This window comes from Cryptomeria japonica, chromosome 9 (genome assembly GCF_030272615.1).
Source record: "Cryptomeria japonica chromosome 9, Sugi_1.0, whole genome shotgun sequence".
Lineage (NCBI taxonomy): Eukaryota > Viridiplantae > Streptophyta > Pinopsida > Cupressales > Cupressaceae > Cryptomeria > Cryptomeria japonica.
The window spans coordinates 539945552-539965420 of NC_081413.1; positions in this window are offsets into that span (position 1 = coordinate 539945552).

A 19869-nucleotide genomic window follows, 5' to 3' on the forward strand; every position below is an offset into this window, starting at 1 on the left:
TGCTTATAACTAAGGTTTTAGGGTCACATCATCAAATATGATGCCACATCAGCATGCTTTTTGCCAAGGTGTCCAAAACAGCCAAAAAACAAAGTGAGACCAATAGGTGTGCAAAAGAGCTCCAATACTTGTGCAGCTGATGTGGCATCATGTGATTGGTTACTTTTCACAATTAATGGTATATTTCATTCAATTATTGGTACTCATCATACAACTATTGGTGCAATGTTGTACAGAAATTGGATTGGTTACTTTTCACAACAAATGGTATATTTCATTCAATTATTGGTACTCATCATACAACTATTGGTGCAATGTTGTACACAAGTTGGACATTACATGTGATTCGATGCAAAAAAGTTACAAATTAGCAAATGATATGAAACACATGGTATAGTTGAATAGTACTTAGGCATCAAACATTCAATTATTGAGTAGTACAATGATCACCAAGTTAATTATTGTTCTCATTAATTAAAATTGATTGTGCTTATCAAAGTTGTAAAAATACTTGGTATAGTTGAATAGTGGTTAGGAATCAAACATGCAATTATTGAATAGTAGAACTATTACTAAGGTACAGTTCTAATTATTGTTGTCATTATTAGTTAGCATTCATTGAGTTCTATTTTTCTATTTGTTTAACCAAATAATGAATAAAATTAAAAAATTTAACAAAAATTCTAATATCTATTTAATTATTATTTTAAATGATTTTAAAAAATATTTTTCTTCTTCTCTATTAGTTTTAATAAATTCACAATTCATTTTTTCATATTTTAATTCATTTAATACATAAATGTAGCATGATAGATTGGTAAGCACAACTTGAATTTCAAGAAGCACATGCACCATGACCCACATAGCAACAATAATGCAAAGTAATGATGGTGTTTGCATTCTGTATGATTCCATGTGAAGACTATAAGAAAATACACTTGAATAGGAGGAGAGAGAAAAAAATAATGAAAAGAATATAGATTAAGTGAAAAAAATTAGAGTAGTCATGAGTAAAATAATATTAGAGTTAAATTAGGTATTTTGTTAGTTTATTTAGTTGCAATTATGAGTTAGGACTTATTCTTATTGATCTTTAGAATAGTGATACATTTTCATCACCTCGTATTAAATCTTGTAGCTTTATCATTTATATTTACCTTTGGTGTCTTAATTCCCTTCTACTAGACATTGTGAGTTAAGCTAGCTCATACTAATCCCACTACTAATGCTACCTACTCCTAACTTAATACATATCCTAACACGGGAACTTTCGCATTGGTCCCTTGTTTTGAATATACGCAATTATCTAAGTTGTAAAGACACTTGGTATATTTGAATAGTAACCAGACATCAAATATAGAATTATTGAATACAGAATTGATGCCAAGTGCCAATTGCAATTATTTTAAAAATGAATATAGTTATCTATAATTATTAAGCCACTTGGTATAATTGAATAGTACTTAGGCCTCAAATATGCAATTATTATTAGTTCCTGCCAAGGTAGGGTACTGTTGCATCCATTCAATTTAATTTTTTTAATTAGTTTTCCCAATCAATACATAGAGTTAAAATTTCTCAACAAAATTCTATAATCTTGTTTAATTTTTATTTGAAATCCTTTACCACACATGTTCATGTTTACTCGAAAAATTATAAAATTGTTATTTTTCCTTTTTCTTATTGGTTGCAGTAAGCACAAAATTAAAAAAATATACATTTTTATTATGCATATGTCGACAGTATTAAATTATTTTTAATCGTGAAAAAACGTAATAAGTGAAGAAGCCATAAAAAAAAATTAATTATGACACAAGCCCAATAAATGAAGAAACCATAAATTGCAACCCATTGTTGCTGGTAAATTTAAACATAATCAAATGTCTGAACATGTCCGTTTTTGAAATATTATGTACTAAGCATATCTGGTTCCACGTATTGTACAAGACTACATGGAAGAAACTTCATTTGTTCCTTTTATGTTAATAATAATCGAGTACATCAAATTGACAATGGTGGTGTGAAATGATTTATTCGTTTAATTTAGAAGTATTTTTGATAACTAAGAATAACAATCAAAATTTTCATAATATTTGTATAAAAACTAAGAATGTAATTAAAAAATATTTATTTAAAAATATAATTGTCATGTTTCCCACAAAAAACTAAATTGTAGAAGAGGTGTTAAGATTATGTGATTGGTTGAACAAAGTCCATGCTAGTGATGGTTGTGAACAGTCTTGTGAGCTAGGGGTCTCTCTCTCTCTCTCTCTCTCTCTCTCTCTCTCTCTCTCTCTCTCTCTCTCTCTCTCTTCTGTTCAAGGGTTTTTTAGTGGTGCTAGGGTTGGTGGCATTTGTTTGTGTAGGATTTTGGTGTAGTTTTGGTGTGTACAGGTTTTTTGGAGTTTCCAGAGTTTGTGCAATGTCTTGTCGGTTTCTGGTTTATTTTTCTGAGGTTCTTTCTTCTGCTATGAGGTGCTCTTGTGGAGGCTTTTTTCGAGTGTGTAGTGATTTGGTGCTTTGGGTTTTTGAGAATTATGGAGGATCCGTAAGGTATTCAAGTTTAGGGATTTCTACTGATTTGGGGCAGCAAGTTCCTTTATCTGGTGTGCATGCACAAGCCATAGAGGCTTTTTATGTGGGTGACACTGCCTCAAAAATAAAAAAGGTTGTGTTTTGCAAGGAGTCACGATCATTCAGTTTTGGTTATTTAGCCAGAATTAGTACTAGAGGATGTATCTTACCCAAGCAATCATGCTCTCATCTATAAATTCATGGGGATTTATATTTCTCTAATAGCATTGGAATGTTGAATTCAACAAACTTGGCAAGTTGAGGGCGATATGGAGATAATGCTAGCTGCCAATAATAATTTTATGGTTTTATATCTTGTATGGTTGATAACAATAAGCTTTTTGAAGGTGGGCCTTACTTCTACAATCAAGTTAGTTTATTTATCAAACCCTGACATGTGGGTTTCAACTCGGTAGAGGATCTCCCTTAACGGGTACCTATATGGGTGCATCTTCCTCGACTCCCATTAGAGTTCTGGAGGCATGATATTTTGTTGAAGATTACTCTTTTTCTTGGGAAGCTGGTCGGTACAACTCAACAAACTCTAGATAAAAGGGTAATTACCTTTACTCATATCTGCGTGGATATTGATTTGAATAATCCTTTGCCAGACTCGATTGAACTCTATCTACTCTCTTCTTCCTAGATTTAATAACTTGATTATGAAACTCTGCATTTTTCGTTTCTATATTTGTCATGTGTATGGGCACCTTCAATGACAATGCCCTTGAGTTACTCCACTTTTTAAGGTCAATAATTCTTCTTCTACCCCTGCTACTAAGGTGTATAAAGGAAAGGCCCCTATGCTAGACAGTGTTGCTGATAAGGGAAGGGTTCAAAAGAGAACTTTGAGGGATAGACAACATGATGAGGGTTTCAATCACTTTGATATATTGGAGACTTGGGTTGAGGAAGAGGGAATTCCTATTGACTCACATTTTGGGGATACTACCATGCGAATAGAGGCTCAACATGAGCCCAAGAATGATACTAAGCCTGTGTCTTCAGGGGATATGCAAAATCCTTAGGTGCCTACCTCGACACTTGGTGTCTCAAAGCCAATAGGTTCTCTCATTGCAAATGATGATATAGTTTTGGCAGATTTGGTTAAAGCAGATTTGGGACCAAGGCGTGGTATGCGCTAGTCTTGGAAATTAGGACTCGAACTTGGGGGCTGAGTTGGAAAATTGATGAAAATGTGGAATAGGTAAGTGGTGTGAGCAGAATCAACATTGCAATCAGTCCTTGGAAGATAAAACACTAAAGTGAGACCTAGGTAAGGACAAAATTGTAGGTGGGTACAATTTAGGATCCTAAAACAACCAAAAACCATCAAACAAAGATATTGTTCATTAGAACAATCACTGAAGCAGTTATGCAGTTTTTGGACCAAGATCAAAGTCATCGATCTTTCAGAGACACAACATATAATCAATATTTTCTATCTAGAACACCTTCGGATAGTTTTCATACATCCACACAATTTCTGTACATACTTGCACCATCTGCACACAATTGAACCATACTAAAAAAGACAAGTTGTTCATTAGAACAGTCAAAAGCCGAGATACCACTACAACCTTTACAAACAACAACATATTGTAGGTATATTTCATAGATTTGCATCAAATCTATAGTCATTTGTCACAATCAAATCAAAGACACACTTATCTAACATACACCTATCTCACAACATACTTATCTCACATAGATCTTCCTTATTCCAAACAAAGACAAAATATCCATATTGTCCAGAAAACATCTTATTTCATCATCAATATAATCTGCAAGACATTCATACACCTTTGGATCAATCAGACATTAGAACCAATTGCCAAAACTCTAAAGTCATCATCAACTTCAAATGTATATCCTAGTAAGTTCTTACGTATCCAACCACTATATCAAAACTCAAGCAGATCACTTTTGGACCAACATCCAAGCCACCAACAAGTTTTACATTAGTGACAACAAAACTTATATGTGCAAAAATCTCCCCCTGTCATTGATGACAACACTTGCACAACCAAATTTTTTTTGTTCCCCCTTGAACATCAAAGGAAAAGGGCAACCATACTTGTCATGATGTCTATGTACATCTGTAACTCCCCCTATCAATAACAATCCCTTACAATAGAGATCTCAAAAACAAAAAAGATTGGTTTGTATACATGCATCTTCAAAAAATAGACCATCCAACAGTTGTCGACTAAAAATCAACATACTTTATGTTCTTTTACCGGACCAAATATCCTTGTATTGTTTCTTTCTTAAGTCCCACAAGAGAAGAATCCCATGAACACATAGTGGTAGAAATATGTTTTACTATGACACTCATACCGATGATACAAATCTACCGCAACATCAAAATATCAGAATCATGCACACTCTGATCTACCTTTTCAACATTTGCAAGTAACTTGATAAAAAAAGACATTTGCAACTTCACTGCATATTTAATACTACAATTTTGTCTCTTGTCTTCATCTCTTTGTCCTTGCCAAAAAGATAATTGTGAATAAAGTTCTTGAACCTTAGATCTTACATCATCATTACCATCTTTGTAAATATTGAATGAATAGGCTAACTAAGTGTGTCAAGACTCAATCTATCTGTTCCTTAAAATTTGTAGTAGCAACTGGTCATCTCAAACAGTAGTGGTATAAGCACACAACATCATCAACAACCTTTTGAAATTCTCCAAGTTGAGTTTGAGTTTCTGATGCACCCTTACACATTTCTCTATCATCTTATCATCTAGGTGCACTTCTTTAATACCAACGCCTTGTGAAGCCATCCATTCAATAAGAATCTTCACAAACACTTCCAAAATTAGGTCAAAAATATTATTAGGAACACGTATACATTCTAGAATAGATATGTAACCAATGCTTGCTCAATAACCTCCAGATCATATGTAGATACTGAAAGGCATAGACAACCTGTGTCCTTCAGACCATTAGGATGCCCAATCATGTCAAGTACTTTGTCAACCTCAAGCAGATTTCCCCAAAAGATGTAGGGGAAGCCACCGTTATTCTTCTTTATCAACATCCTCTTGCACATTAACCTTCTCTGGTTCACTTTCATCACTCTCAACAACTATAGTGTCTGCAATTTCTTTCTCAACCAGACTCACAAGTTTAGATTTCAATATCGTAGGAACAAAGGAAGTGATATTTGTAGATGAAGTAGGCAAATTCTCGGTTCTTTCACTTTTGAAGTCATGCTAGAATTCCCTTCTATCTTTCCAACATAGTTTCTCATGATTTTATCAAACATTCCAAATATTTTTCTACTCAGATCCTTAAGAAACTTAAGAAGGATTTCTACAATAGCCATACATTCATCCTCAAAGACTTCATAGGGAATCTTGGAAACCCATGAATTCTGTGGTACTACTATGTCCATGAAATAATTATCCTTATCCACCATGAAGGTAATCTCATCTTTGTACCAGTCCACAACATTTGGAGAAATCCTATTTCTGGTAATCATCTCCTTCCAAAGATCCATGAAGAACTTACAACAAGATTTATTACCATTGATGCATGGAAAAGGGGACAAGCCAAAAACAAGGTTCAAATGCTATTATGTTAGTTTCCAACCATAAAACCCAAAACAAATGAACTAAAAACCATTCCAAAACATACCAAAGGAGATTAAAAAGCATAAAAGAAGCTTAGCACAATGAAAAGAAAGGAGAATAGCCTCCCTAAGATGCTTCCATGATTCCTTTGTTACTTCTCCCTTGTTTCTCTCCACTCCAAGATCCAAATGAGTGTATCTCTTTGTTTTTAGCACTAACCATGAATGTCGAATGGAGATTCAAGATGGTTGAAAATGAAACACGAATGCAATGCAAATGCTTAACTAGTGCTGCTATTTGAAAGCTTAAGTATCTATGTCAATTCCACTATAGGAACAATGCTAGAATGCTTCCTCTTTTGCTTGAGGAATGAGGCTCTATTTATAGGCAAAATAGAAGATTGGATGGTCAAGATTGATCTGGTTTATGGAGGGCTAAGATTGCATGATTCATGATCTATGTGATGGTTTTCAACCCAATCCCATGATGACAAGTGTCAACATGAGATGGCTTGAGAGGAGAGGAAAGGAGCATTTAATGCTTGAGATGACATGAGGGTAACCTCATGTGGGTTGGGTTATTGGATAAAGCTATTATCCAAGGGTAAGGTTATTACCCAATGGGTAAACTCTTGTGCAAAGTTTACCCATGGTTAAGCCTTGACTAAAGGGTCAAGATCCATGTGGGTTAGTGTGTTGAAGAAGGGAAGTATTTATGACTCTATAAGAGTCTTAAATGGTTGAGATGATGGGTTGGGGGTTAATTTTGGGTTAGGATTGTGCGAATGATTAGAAGAGGGATTGGGATAATTTAGAAGGGCTTAGAATAATCTAGAAGGAGGTTAGAAGAATAAAGAAGGGGATTAGTGAGAAAGTGGGTTTGGCAAGTGGGTGAGGATAAATAGGCCTTTTAATTAAATGCTTTATTAAAATAGGTAGTGCAACTTGCATTTGTAGGAGAATGCAAGTGGATGGGATTTTTAAATAAATAATGATTTATTTAAATAGGGTTTTGGTTAGGGATTTTAAATAAATATTTAATTTATTTAAGTGAGAGGAAAGGGGGATTAAATAAATATATTAATTTAGTTAATAGATGGGACTATAGTCAATAATTAAATAAATTTATGAAATTTATTTAACTAGGATAGAGGAATAGGCTAATGGTGAATTAATTAAATATAAATTTAATTAATAGAGGAATATCGGTGTATTAAATAAATATTAAATTTATTTAATTAGTGGATAGATTTATGTGTCTACAACTGTCATCCAACTCATCTAAATACTCTTTAATTTGGGCACTAACTATTATGTCTTTTCTCCAAACAACATTCTTCTTTCAAAGCAATGTAATTTAGAAATAGAACACCAAACAAACAATAAGAGATCCATACAGAAAAGGGTATGTTTTATCCTTGGTCATTTGAAGATTGTCTAGTAACTGATGTCTCAAGAGTTCACACAGATCATAGCCTTTTTTCTCCTTTACCATTTGATAAGAAACATAAACCGTTGTCGAGGAGGAGGATCCCTTCCTGTTTTTGAAATAAATCTTATACAAAATTCCCATTGCTAGATACTTTACATCTAGATCTGTAATGTTATAAATTTGAAGAGCTTGCTTGTTAGATATAACCCTAGTTAGTCTATTCACTTCCTTATTCTTTATGGATTTCAGAATTAGAACCTTTTTTGTAGAACACAGACCAATTACATCTCTTAGGGTTTCTTTGGAAACAAAAAAATGGCCTATCCAACCACAAGAAATTCTCATGGATTTTTTTTAATGCAATTCTTATTACTTCTTTAAAAATTATAAGGAAAAAAATCCATGTATCCAACATCATATGCCCTAGTCTGGCATATTAGTGTAAAGTGGAAAATTGGATCCTAGTGCCTCCCCACCTAGGAGAGAGAAAGGAAGCCACTAGGATGATTTTCACTTGGGAAGAACTTTACATTCAAAAGAGGGGTTGAATCCACTAGATCCAAATCCATGGGAAACAAGGATGTGAATTCTGAGTGGATTGCAAGTGGTTGAAGTGTGATTTACCCTCTTTTGTAAATGAGAAGTTGACTTGTTGACTATGTGGAAAGGAGAGAGGAAATGAGTGAAATGAGGTACTACCCATTCGAGATCGCATTGTAACTTTGGATCTGAGCTAATTAAATTGATGTTGATCTGCCTTGCAAATTTGGAGAAAAGTTGTCAGGACCGTGGCAAGAATGTACATGGTCCACCACAAAATCCACGAAATGAAAAGGGTTCTTCTGTCTCTACAAATGAAGCCTAAACCTGCAATTACAGCTCCACACCTGCAACCTACACATAGAAAAGACAAGAAGGGGGGTTGTGGATAGGGGTTTGTCTCAGTCAAACCTCGGTTAAGGAATCAACCTAGAAAGAAAGTAATTGCAAATGCTTGAATGTAAACAATGAAGATGTATACCTTGTAGATCTGCAACTTGTTGATGATGATTGCTTTACTTCTTGAATGTAACCACAAATGTTTTTATGAAATGGCATGTAACATGATAAAACCCTAACACACACACATGATTGTAAAATAATGTTGTAATGTTGCTCCCATGGATGAATGAAGAAGACTTGGATGCTTGAATGCTTGATGATGACCTTGAAATCTTGTATCTTCTCGTTATGCTCTTTATATGTCTTTTTGTTGTCCATCAATCCTTGAATGAGGGTATTGAATTCCCTTTTATACATGCCTCAAGGATTAATTTTCAACCATCGAAGGTCGACAAGGAGGAATTGCAAACCCTGAAGACAAATTGTGTATAGGATACCGAGAAGACTTGACATAGGGCCACCCTAAGGGATGAGGACAGGGGTGCCACGCCCTTGTCTTGCCCTATTTTGGGGGCCGGATAGGGTCTAAAGCAGACACAAGACATGAAGGAGGCAGAGAGAAGGGTTGGAAATGTAGAAATAGGTCCTGGATAAGGAAGGAGATGCTATCGCCAAGATGAGGACCCCAAATGTGGTTAAAATTGTAGGGGTCACAATTTTGTGACACTACATTTAGCCCCCACTTTAGCAGGAGTATGGCCTACGCCACTACTGCAAGTAAAGTAGAAGAAAAGAGAGAGATGAAGATGAGAGAAGTAGAGCAATGCCATAAGGAGTGTAAGACATCACTAATATTGAGGAGTAAAAAGCCCCCAATCTTAGGGTCTTAACTCACGCCAACATATGTAAGAGGACACAAAACAAAAAGGCACAAGACACACAAAACAAATACAAAACACAAAAAGACACATGACAAGAACAAGACATAAGACAACAAACTTAACTATCTGAAGAGATCTCAAGCTCAGATGTCTCAACTACTAATCAAGACACAAAGACCAATGCCATCACATAAACACAAGCAATCACATAAAAGAGCAAAGATGACATCATCCATGAACCATCAATAGCAAAACTATAGGTTCATGAGAGGAAGGAGAGAGAGGACATGAATACACAGTTTGGTGATACATGAGAAGAAAGGCGAACAAGAGAGAAACCATGGACATCTCACCCCTAAAACTAGGTGATCCATGGAGAGAAGGACATGGAAATCTATCCCTCAGAGCCTATTTGGGTGATCCATGTAAGGGAGGAGAGTGAGAACACCGTTAGTTCCACCCAACCTCAAGCGTGCATGTGTGCAAGTGAGGTTTGAAGTGCCTCATAGGAGTCTATGCCCAAGTATGCTACAACCTGTATAAAATGTATAGTACATGTGTCAAGAAAGGTGTGACATCTCTCTCTAAGAGTCTGTGCTCTGGTTCTGAGAATAATCACCCTACATAAAATAAAAGTGGCGTCATCTCGCTCTAAGAGATTGTGCTCTGGTTTCGAGAATGACCCACTATACAAAAAGTGACAACATCTTTCTCTAAGAGGTTTCCCTCTGGTTCCAATAATGTCCCACTATTCCATGCATGAGAGAAGTATAGTACAAAGGAGCAGTGTGGGTGCCCCCTCCTTAAGATGTCAACATAGGCTAGTGTTGATATCTTAAGGAAAGTAGAACAAGGATACCTACCTTCATCACAAAGAAGATATCCACCATGCAACAATGTCATAAATCCAAGCAAGAGAGGGAATACTCTTCAAGAAAGGATAAGATATTTGACAAGAGATATCTTGCTGTAAGTGTAAAGGTGATCCTTGGTGGAGAAGAGATCTTTGTTCAAAATACATCTACCCCCAATAGGAGTTATCTTAGACAAATATAACGTCTTCTAGAATGAAGCGCAAAAGAGAACAAGAATGAAATCCTTCCTCCTATTGCTAGGTGAAAGGAATTCTTTATGAAGGATGACTCACATTTAGCCCCAAGAGGGATGGTTGGATCTATCATAGATGTACATTACCAAGTGTAAAAGAGATCATAGTCAAGGATTAACACTTCTTGTATAAGAGAGAATCCTTAAGTCAATAACCAACAATTCTAGACAAGGAATGACATCAAGTAATAGAACTCACACCATCCACTTAATAGGGAAAAGTGGATCCCTAGAGAAAGAGAGAGAAGGATCATTTCCCCCCAAGCTAAGGGACAATGAGAAGAGCTTACACAATCTACTAGAGAGATTAAACAATAAGAAAATGTGCAATGAACTTACATGACCACATGCAAGAAAAGACAATAGTAAATGTAAAATACACATCTCAAGAAGTGGCAATCTTCGAAAAGAAGAGAGAAAAAGCATCATACATTCCCCAAGGGGGATTAGTCGTAAAAGCATACCATTGTAAGAAATGATAATCACGTATGAAAAATGCAGCCCCTAAAGGAAAAATTAAATACAAGGGAAAGGAGCGAAAATCCTTGCCCCCCAAGTGAGGAGAACAAGGAGAAATATTACACATTTTCTAATGGTGATTATTTTCAAGTGATATGTCATCCTAGTGGAACAAATCCATTCAAGGAAGGGATACATACTTCTCAAGAGATTATTCCCTGGTAAGCGACATATCATACTTGCAAATAATCAAAACCATAGAAGAGGTAATATTTCCAAGATAATGAAGGAAAGAGAAGAAGTGCAGTCTTAATTAAAGATGCCCCTCTCCAAGAAAAGAGGAAAACCAAAGAACACTTATATTCTCACATAGGAATAGCCCTATGCAAGAAAAGAGATCTAATAATGAATAATGCACAAAGATAGAGATAAATGTATAGAAAGAAGAATAAAAATGGACTTCATGTTGCTGCCCTAAAGTGTGTCAAAGTGAAACAATACCACCACTAATGATAAAGAGCCCCCAGTTAAGTTGGCCAGTTATGTCATAGTGTGAAGAGCAACATGAAGGAAAAAGAAGTGCTACGACACAATGCTTTTACTGAGAAATACAGCCAGATCTTTTGTGAGACAAATGTGTGCGAGATCATATTGTAGTTGAACAAATTTCTTAAATGCATAACATTTTCCAATAGAATGTGAATATAAATCATGAAAAATGCAATATTCAATTTTCTAAAGATTTTTGTTTTTATTTTGAGGAGGAAAGGAAATGTTCTTGTCATATTTCAACCTCCAATAGATTCTTGTAGCTAATCTATTTGGATGGTAAATATCATCTTCCCATGAAGAAGAAGGTTTGTTAGAAGAAGGAGTTTCATTATCCATAATTCTAATTTTGCCACTTTCTATGCCATCTTGAATAGATTTTTGAAAATCAAGGCAATCATCGGCATTATGGTCATGGGTTTGATTAAATGAACAAAAAGGATGCTTTGAAGAAGAAGCATTCTTGCAGGCTCTCTTGATTTGTTGTTTTTGAAGGTAATCTTTAAAGTTTTGAAGCCTAAGGAATTCATCCATAGAAAGAGGGGTACCACTTCCTAGGCCTCTTGTAGTAGTTTGTGTAGGAGGATTTATAGGGACACAAATTCCATGCTCAAATTTCCCAATTCCTTGTCGTTTAAAACCTTGTTTTGTAATTATATGAAAGCCACGACTATAAGAATGTTGTAATTGACTAGATGGAGGAACAAGATCATGAATTTCTTTGAAATTTGATGTGTAAGGAGGTAGAAAAGGATTTGTAGATGAAGGGGGAGTATCATGTGGAATGAGAATATCTTTGCCTTTATCAAGCTTATCCTTTTTGGAAGATTGGGGAAGAATATCCTCATCATCTAAAAGCTCATTTTTAGTGATTTCTATGTGAGGAGAAAGGTCATGAATAAAATGCATGACATCATCCTCTCTACATAGACTTTGATGTTGAACATAGGTCCTAGGAGAATAAGGAGGATCTAAAGATGTAAGAATGTTGATGGTGTCATATTGCCCCCCTTGCTCAAGGGTATGTGTAGAAGAAGAAGATGGATCCACATTACTTTCCAATGCTTTCTCTCTTGTAGAAAGATCATTGGGTAAAACATTAAATCTCATTTCTTTCACAGAAGACACCCTAGGAGAGGTACAAGGGTTAGGATCTCTAGGTTTAGGATCTACAAAAGTTTTAAGGTGATTAACATAGGAAATGCATTTTGTTAACAACATCACCATAATGTAACATAAATGATACATGAAAGCTTTGAGATCTAAAGAAAATAATTTGGAAATCCTAACAACACAATAGGACCAAGTACTATGAAGAAAGAGAAGCAACCGAAAATGGAAGAAACTCTTATCCGACATGATAAATATATGCAAAAATTAATGTGATCACATGTGAAAGAGAAAGTAAATCCAATTTATTAATGGCCATTAAAAAGTCTCTTAAGTGAAATTTGAATTTGCTGGAAAAGCAGATCTAAAATTAGGACCTTTTTATGAAATTTAATTTTAAGATTTGAATTTGATGAAATTTGAATTTGTGTTTGACCTTAGAGAGTGTTAAAATTCATAAAGTGTGTTGATTTTCTAGATATGAGCAGAAAAATATAGTCAATTCCGTCTCCCAAAATTTTGGGAAAAAAGCCGAGGACCGTGGCGGGAACACACACGGTCCAACCAACTTTTTTTGAAATTTTGAGGGATGATAGAGATTATGATTTTAATGCGGAATCCAAAAAAATAGATGATTGGGAGATGTCTAGATCAGTCAAAATTGCAGTCAAAGGTCGAAAATGAAAAGATCTTAAAAATTAAGGTTTTATGATTTAACCACTGAATTTTCAAAATAAAGAGACAGATTTGAATTGCAATTTTGAATTAGAAATCAGATCTGAAACAAGTGATTAGAATTTTACACCTCACAAGCTTAATTTTCTCAAAATGAAAAATTAGGGTTTCTATGCAATTAACCTCTAAAATTTGCAAATAGATCAAACTTGAAAATGAAAATGTGATATTCAAATTGCAATTATTTAGATCTAAGAATGAGAAATCAGAATTAATGTGTAAGACGTTGGGTTCACCAAAATGTAAAGTGGAAAATTGGATCATAGTGACTCCCCACATAGGAGAGAGAAAGGAAGCCACTATGACGATTTTCACTTGGGAAGAACTTTACATTCAAAAGAGGGGTTGAATCCACTAGATCCAAATCCGTTGGAAACAAGGATGTGAATTTTGAGTGGATTGCAAGTGGTTGAAGTGTGATTTACCCTCTTTTGTAAATGAGAAAGTTGACTTGTTGACTATATGGAAAGGAGAGAGAAAATGAGGTGCTACCAGTTCGGGATCGTGCTGTAACTTCAAATCTGAGCTAGTTAAACTGATGCGGATCTGCCCTGTAAATTTGGAGAAAAGTCGTCGGGATCGTGGCGGGAATGTACATGGTCCGCCACAAAATCCGTGAAACGAAAAGGGTTCTTCTGTCTCTACAAATGAAGTCGAAACCTGCAATTATAGCTGCTCACCTGCAACCTACATATAGAAAAGAGAAGAAGGGGGGTTGTGGATAGGGGTTTGCCTCAGTCAAACCCCGATTGAGGAATCAACCTAGAAAGAAATTAATTGCAAATGCTTGAATGTAAACAATGGAGATGTATACCTCGTAGATCTGCAACTTGTTGATGATGATTGCTTTTCTTCTTAAATGTAACCACAAATGTTGTATGAAATGGCATGTAACATGACAAAACCCTAACACACACACATGCTTGCAAATAAATGTTGTAATGTTTCTCCCATGGATGAATGAAGAAGACTTGGATGCTTGAATGCTTGATAATGACCTTGAAATCTTGTATCTTCTCCTTATGCTCTCTATCTATCTTTTTGTTGTCCATTCATCCTTGAATGAGGGTATTGAATTCCCTTTTATACATGCCTCAAGGATTAATTTTCAACCATTGAATGCCGACAAGGAGGAATTACAAACCCTAGAGACAAATTGTGCATAGGAGACCGGGTAGACCTGACATAGGTCCACCCTAAGGGATGAGGATAGGGGTGCCACACCCCTATTCTAGGAGGACAAGGGTGCCATGCCACTTTCCTAGGGGGGATAGGGGCGCCACGCCCTATTTTGGGGCCTAGACAGGGTCTAGAGAAGACACAAGACATGAAGGAGGAAGAGAGAAGGGTTGGAATGCAAAAATAGGTCTCGGTTAAGGAAGGAGATGTCATCGCCAAGGTGAGTACCCCAAATGTGGTTAAAATTGCAGGGGTCACAATTTTATGACACTACAATTAGAATTTAAGCCTCTGCAAATCATCAACTAGATGGGTTCTCCTGAAATCATTGAGTTTGCTATGATCATATTCATCCTACGAAAAATGAATGTAAAAACTAATATCCTCTTTATGAATAACTTTGGCTGGAACAAGAGAGAAAGCACCAATAGGGTCTTCCATTGAGGGTATAAATGTACATTTCTTGAAAACAAGTCAAGGTTTATCTAAAATACTACTAATCTTAGATTTTTTCATTAAAAATTAAAATATTAGAAATACCTTTGATCAATTTGTGGTGACAATTTTTCTTGATTCGATCACCTTTTTGCATCAATAGTTCCTCAAATTTTCAAGTGTTCAACATGAACTTAACAATACAATATATATTTGCCACTAAGGGTTTCCATTATTTCCACAAAACATTGGTACACTGTCCACTAGAAACCTCAATAAATGTTTCAGATCAACAACACCATTCAAAAATCTCCAGAAAACTATTTCTAATCATATTAAGGTTGAAAGCGTTTAGCATCCAAGCTATGAAGGGGGTTCTTAGGATCTACCTTTAATTCTCCCCCTTAGACATTGATGTCTGTATTAGTTCCTGGAAGAAGGGTCAGAATCCACAGTAGGTGTGGATCCATATTCAATCTTCTCTATAAAATTTTCTTCTAATTTCTTTACCCATGTCATCTTCATTTTCCCCTTCTCTTTATTTCCATCAATTTTCTTTTCCGAACCATTAGTCTACTCATTTCTTCTTCTATAGTATTTTCCAATATATGTCCCATTTTATTATAGTTGTAGCATAACAAACCTCTTTGTGAATCATTTCCATTCATCCTGTTGTTTTCACTTCCATTTCTTCTATAGTTGGGACTGTACTCAACAAGATTATGCCCAAGATTGTTGCAAACATAACAACATCCATTGGAAGACTGAACATCCCTACCAAAACTTGAATTTCCATATCTATTCCAATTCATCCTACTTCTGGATTCAATTTCTTTATGTCCAAACTTATTGCAATAGTAACATTGGTCATTAAATGTTTGATTTTTTATTTGACTTCTATATTCACTAGCTCTATGTTGAAATTTATTGCATGAAAATGTTAGTATTCCCAAAGATACTGAGAGGGGGGGTGAATCAGTATCTGACCGATAAGATAACTTTCTTAACTTATAACAAGAAAAACATATTAAAACTGTGTACTGGTAAACCAGAAATAATGTAGCAAATAAGAACAACAACCACAAAATGAAAAGCACACGATAACACAATATTCACGTACTAGCCAATAAGAGAATATTACTACTTACAACAGGGGCCTGCACATGCAGGAAGGCCAAGTCCCTAGAGCTTACTGCTCAGTTACAAAAGAAGTCACACTGACTTACAAAAATGGATTATACTAATCCAATGTCTTGTACTGCTTTAGATCAGCATGTGCTATACCAGATTCAGTACCGGTTTAAGCTCTGCAATATACATAAACCCCTATCCAATAATTCACATATTAGGTTTGCTACCTTCTTTTCATTCTTCGCATTCTTACACTCCTTCTAAATGATCTACAATGATCTCATACATATATGAGTCATATTACAATCGGCCATGTCGGCTTACAAAATATTTTACAATTAATTACAAAATACATTAATACAAAATTCCCGTCGGCCATGGTGCCGGTAATCTTCTTTTTGGATGCCAGTGATCTGTATGCCCATGTAGATTCTGTCGGTGCTAGTGCTTGTGTCTGCCTGTCGATATCACATGATTGTAAGGTTGCCATCAATGACAATACCTTCAATCACCTACAATTTCTCATTGGACTGTGTATTTGCCAACAATCTCCCCCTTTGGCATTGATGGCAACACTCATGAGAAAAATAAAAAAGTGTCCAAAAATGATGTCCAAAAAGAATCTGCCAAAAATGTCTTACCAAAACTGTGTGCCCAAAAATGTATGCTCCCCCTGAGCTAATGATGTCCTGTTCTGATCATTTTTCTCATCGCACTACTCCCCCTTTGACATCAATGGCAAAGGTTGTCATTCGTTGTCAGTGGAGTGGGGTTCCTGCCTAGATTTTTGTAACCGGTGGGTTATAATATGGAAAATATCTGCCAAAACCAAATTTAAACTGTCGCTAAATATTTTGCTATCCTGTAATGCCTCTTGTGTTCTCTAAACTGTACCACTAAGTATGTGCATTTTCTCTTCCGGTGTCTTAAGTCCGGGAACCAGAGCCTTAGAAATTTCTTTTCTCAAAGAAATGAGGTAATCTAGTTTAGGACCAAGTTTACATTTTAAGCTCTTTGCCTTATCCTTTATTCTTTCTTTATCCTTTTCTAACATCCCAATTTTCTCTTCAAGATCTGCAATTTTCTTTTCTATTTCCAAAAATGAATTTGATGTGCCTATTAGATTGTCAGCAATATTATTAATCTCAGTTTGTGTTTTGTTGATCTTCGAATCTATGTCCTGCGTCAAGATGTCTATTTTGCAAATATCCATGTACATTTTCTTAAAATCCAAAATTGTTTTTCCTAGTGCCGGTAATAAGGTTTCTATTTGTTCCTTATTCTTCTTCACTATTTCCTCAAAGAATTTCTCTTTCTCCTTAATCATCCTCTCTTTGAATGTGTCTTCATTTATTTGATCAACTGTCAAAATGTTGCCAGTGATGAATTTAGACAATATGTCTAGTTGACTTAAAGAATCTTTATTATCCACAATGCACTTGGGTGCTACCAATTTGAGAATAGGAACTGTGTCATCGATATCCTTATAGGCTTGTGCATTACATTTTGTGATTTTCTTTATTGAGTCCAATAAGACCTCTATCACATTTGTAGGCTGGAATTCTGCTATTGATGTACCAGATGTCTGCCCAACTATTTTCACAATATCCATGCTGCCAATTGTAGTGATAACCTTGCTTGTTTCGACCTCTTGTAGGTCAGTTTGTTTTTGCATTTCTATTAGAAAAGGTTTAGGCTTTTTAGTTTTAGCCGAAGGCACTGTCTCGATCTGAACCTGTGTCTCAACCTATTTCTATTCTGGTTTCTCCATCTATGTCTTAGAAGGTTTCTTTGAGCTCTCAACTATCGGTTTCTCAGATGTAGTCTATGTATGCACTTTCGGTTTCTCAGTTTGTACTCTGCATTGTCCATTTCCTATTCTCCCGATTGTTTTTCAATTTTATCTACTGGTTCTTCTAATGTTTTACCAGTGGTGCCTTTTGCCTGTTGCTCTATTTGAGTAGGGTTTTCTGTGCTTATTTTTATAGTATCATTGACCTCAACCTCAACATCTATAGCCAGTGGCTGAGTAGCCACATCTTTCCTTTTATCCTCAGTGGTTTCTCTATCAACCACAACATTTACTTCTTGTGTGTCTATATTCATAGTGTACAAAATTTTAGATTCTGGATTTGTATCCTCTAATGGAGTCTCCATACTCTCAGTAGCCGGCTGATTGTCTATAGTTTCTACCGGTGGAGTATCCGAAGGAGGTGGGGGTAAGTTATCAGTTATCTTTAGGCTTGGAGGTCCACCTACCTTATCTTTCCCCTTATCCTTGTCCTTTTGGTATACCCTAATGGTTTTAGGTCTTAGTAGCTCTTCTTGTTTCTCTTTTTCAGCAAAGAATATGTCCCATTGGTCTGCAATTTCTTCTGTTATCTCATTCACTCTTCCTGCCATCAGTGCTACATGTCGGTGAGCAGTTGAAAATATTGTCCGGTTGGCCTCACTGGTTAATTTGTCTATCTCATCAGGTGAGTTTACTGGATGCACTGCAAGTAATTTTTCAATTTTTATCTTCTTGTCCAGCTCAACAATGGCTACCCTTCTAGCTTCAAGTCTTCTATACAAATCATTTGGTATTTCATCAACAATTTTCATCAAAAATTTCTTGTATATATCTAAGTGTAAAATTACACCATTTTCTATGCTTTCTTTGTCATCAGCGGAAAGTGTGTTGTATAGTTTGCTAATGTTTTTCAACTTTCCATCTTCTGTTATTTCACTAAGGAGTTTATCCAGTGGAGCAATATCTTGTTTTACCTTCTTCTTCTTCTTCTTAGGAGTCAACTTCTTAACTGGAGGCCTCACTGCCTGTTGCTTGTCTTATTTTTCTAGGAGTGGGTGAGGGTACCGGTGAGGGTTTTCTTTTCCTTTCTACCCATTTGAATACCACTGGCATATCACTCTCAAAGGAAGTTGCAACTGATGAAAGATGAGTTTCCCGTTGAAGTCCTTCCAATTCACTTTCTTTGATACCAGTTTGTTTCAATACATCTTCCTTATGTGCTTTTGCTTGTCTAGTGCCTTTCCTTACTGTTTGTTCAACTTTCTTGACTCTTTTCCTAGACTGAATACCACTTCTATTGTTTCAGCACTACCAAAGACTTTCTCAGAGGGTTCTTTTGGTGCTTCAAGGAGGGATTTTGCATAAGTTTCAATAATGTTATCATTTGTTTCATATCCCATTTCAGTTACCCAGATTGTCCTAGGGACAACTGCCTCCATCCAGATTTCATCCTTTTTAATTACAAAGTATATTTCCTTCTGATATTTATCTACAATTGCCTATGATAGTCTTATTCTTGTCTTCATTCAAGCCTTCAGTGCTTGAAAATGTTCGTTTATATTTTTCTCTCTATTTTCTCTCATGTTGTTTAATAGATCCAATAGTTGCTTTCCTAATGGTATATCAAAGCCAAAATCTTTTCTACCAATACCAGGTACTTGCTTAGTAATGTACAACATTAAACATACAAGCAAATTTCCAAAACTAAAGGTTCCTTTCTTATCTCCTTTGATCTTTTTCAGATTCTCTATCAATTCATCTTTGAGCCATTCACACACATCTATTCTAGCATTATCATTAACCATGTCATACGCATTTTTAATACATAGGCTAGATACTGAGTTCAACCTATTTGCATGTGTATCTTTGTAGCATAAGATCATACTGATAAATCTGACATTGATGTCCTTCACATCATTTACCCTTAGAGACCTTTTTTCAAATGTTGTGCCGGTTAGATCCATCACTGTGTCATTTGAGACCCTTTTTGTTCTGTCAAGTCTGCTACTAGTGGA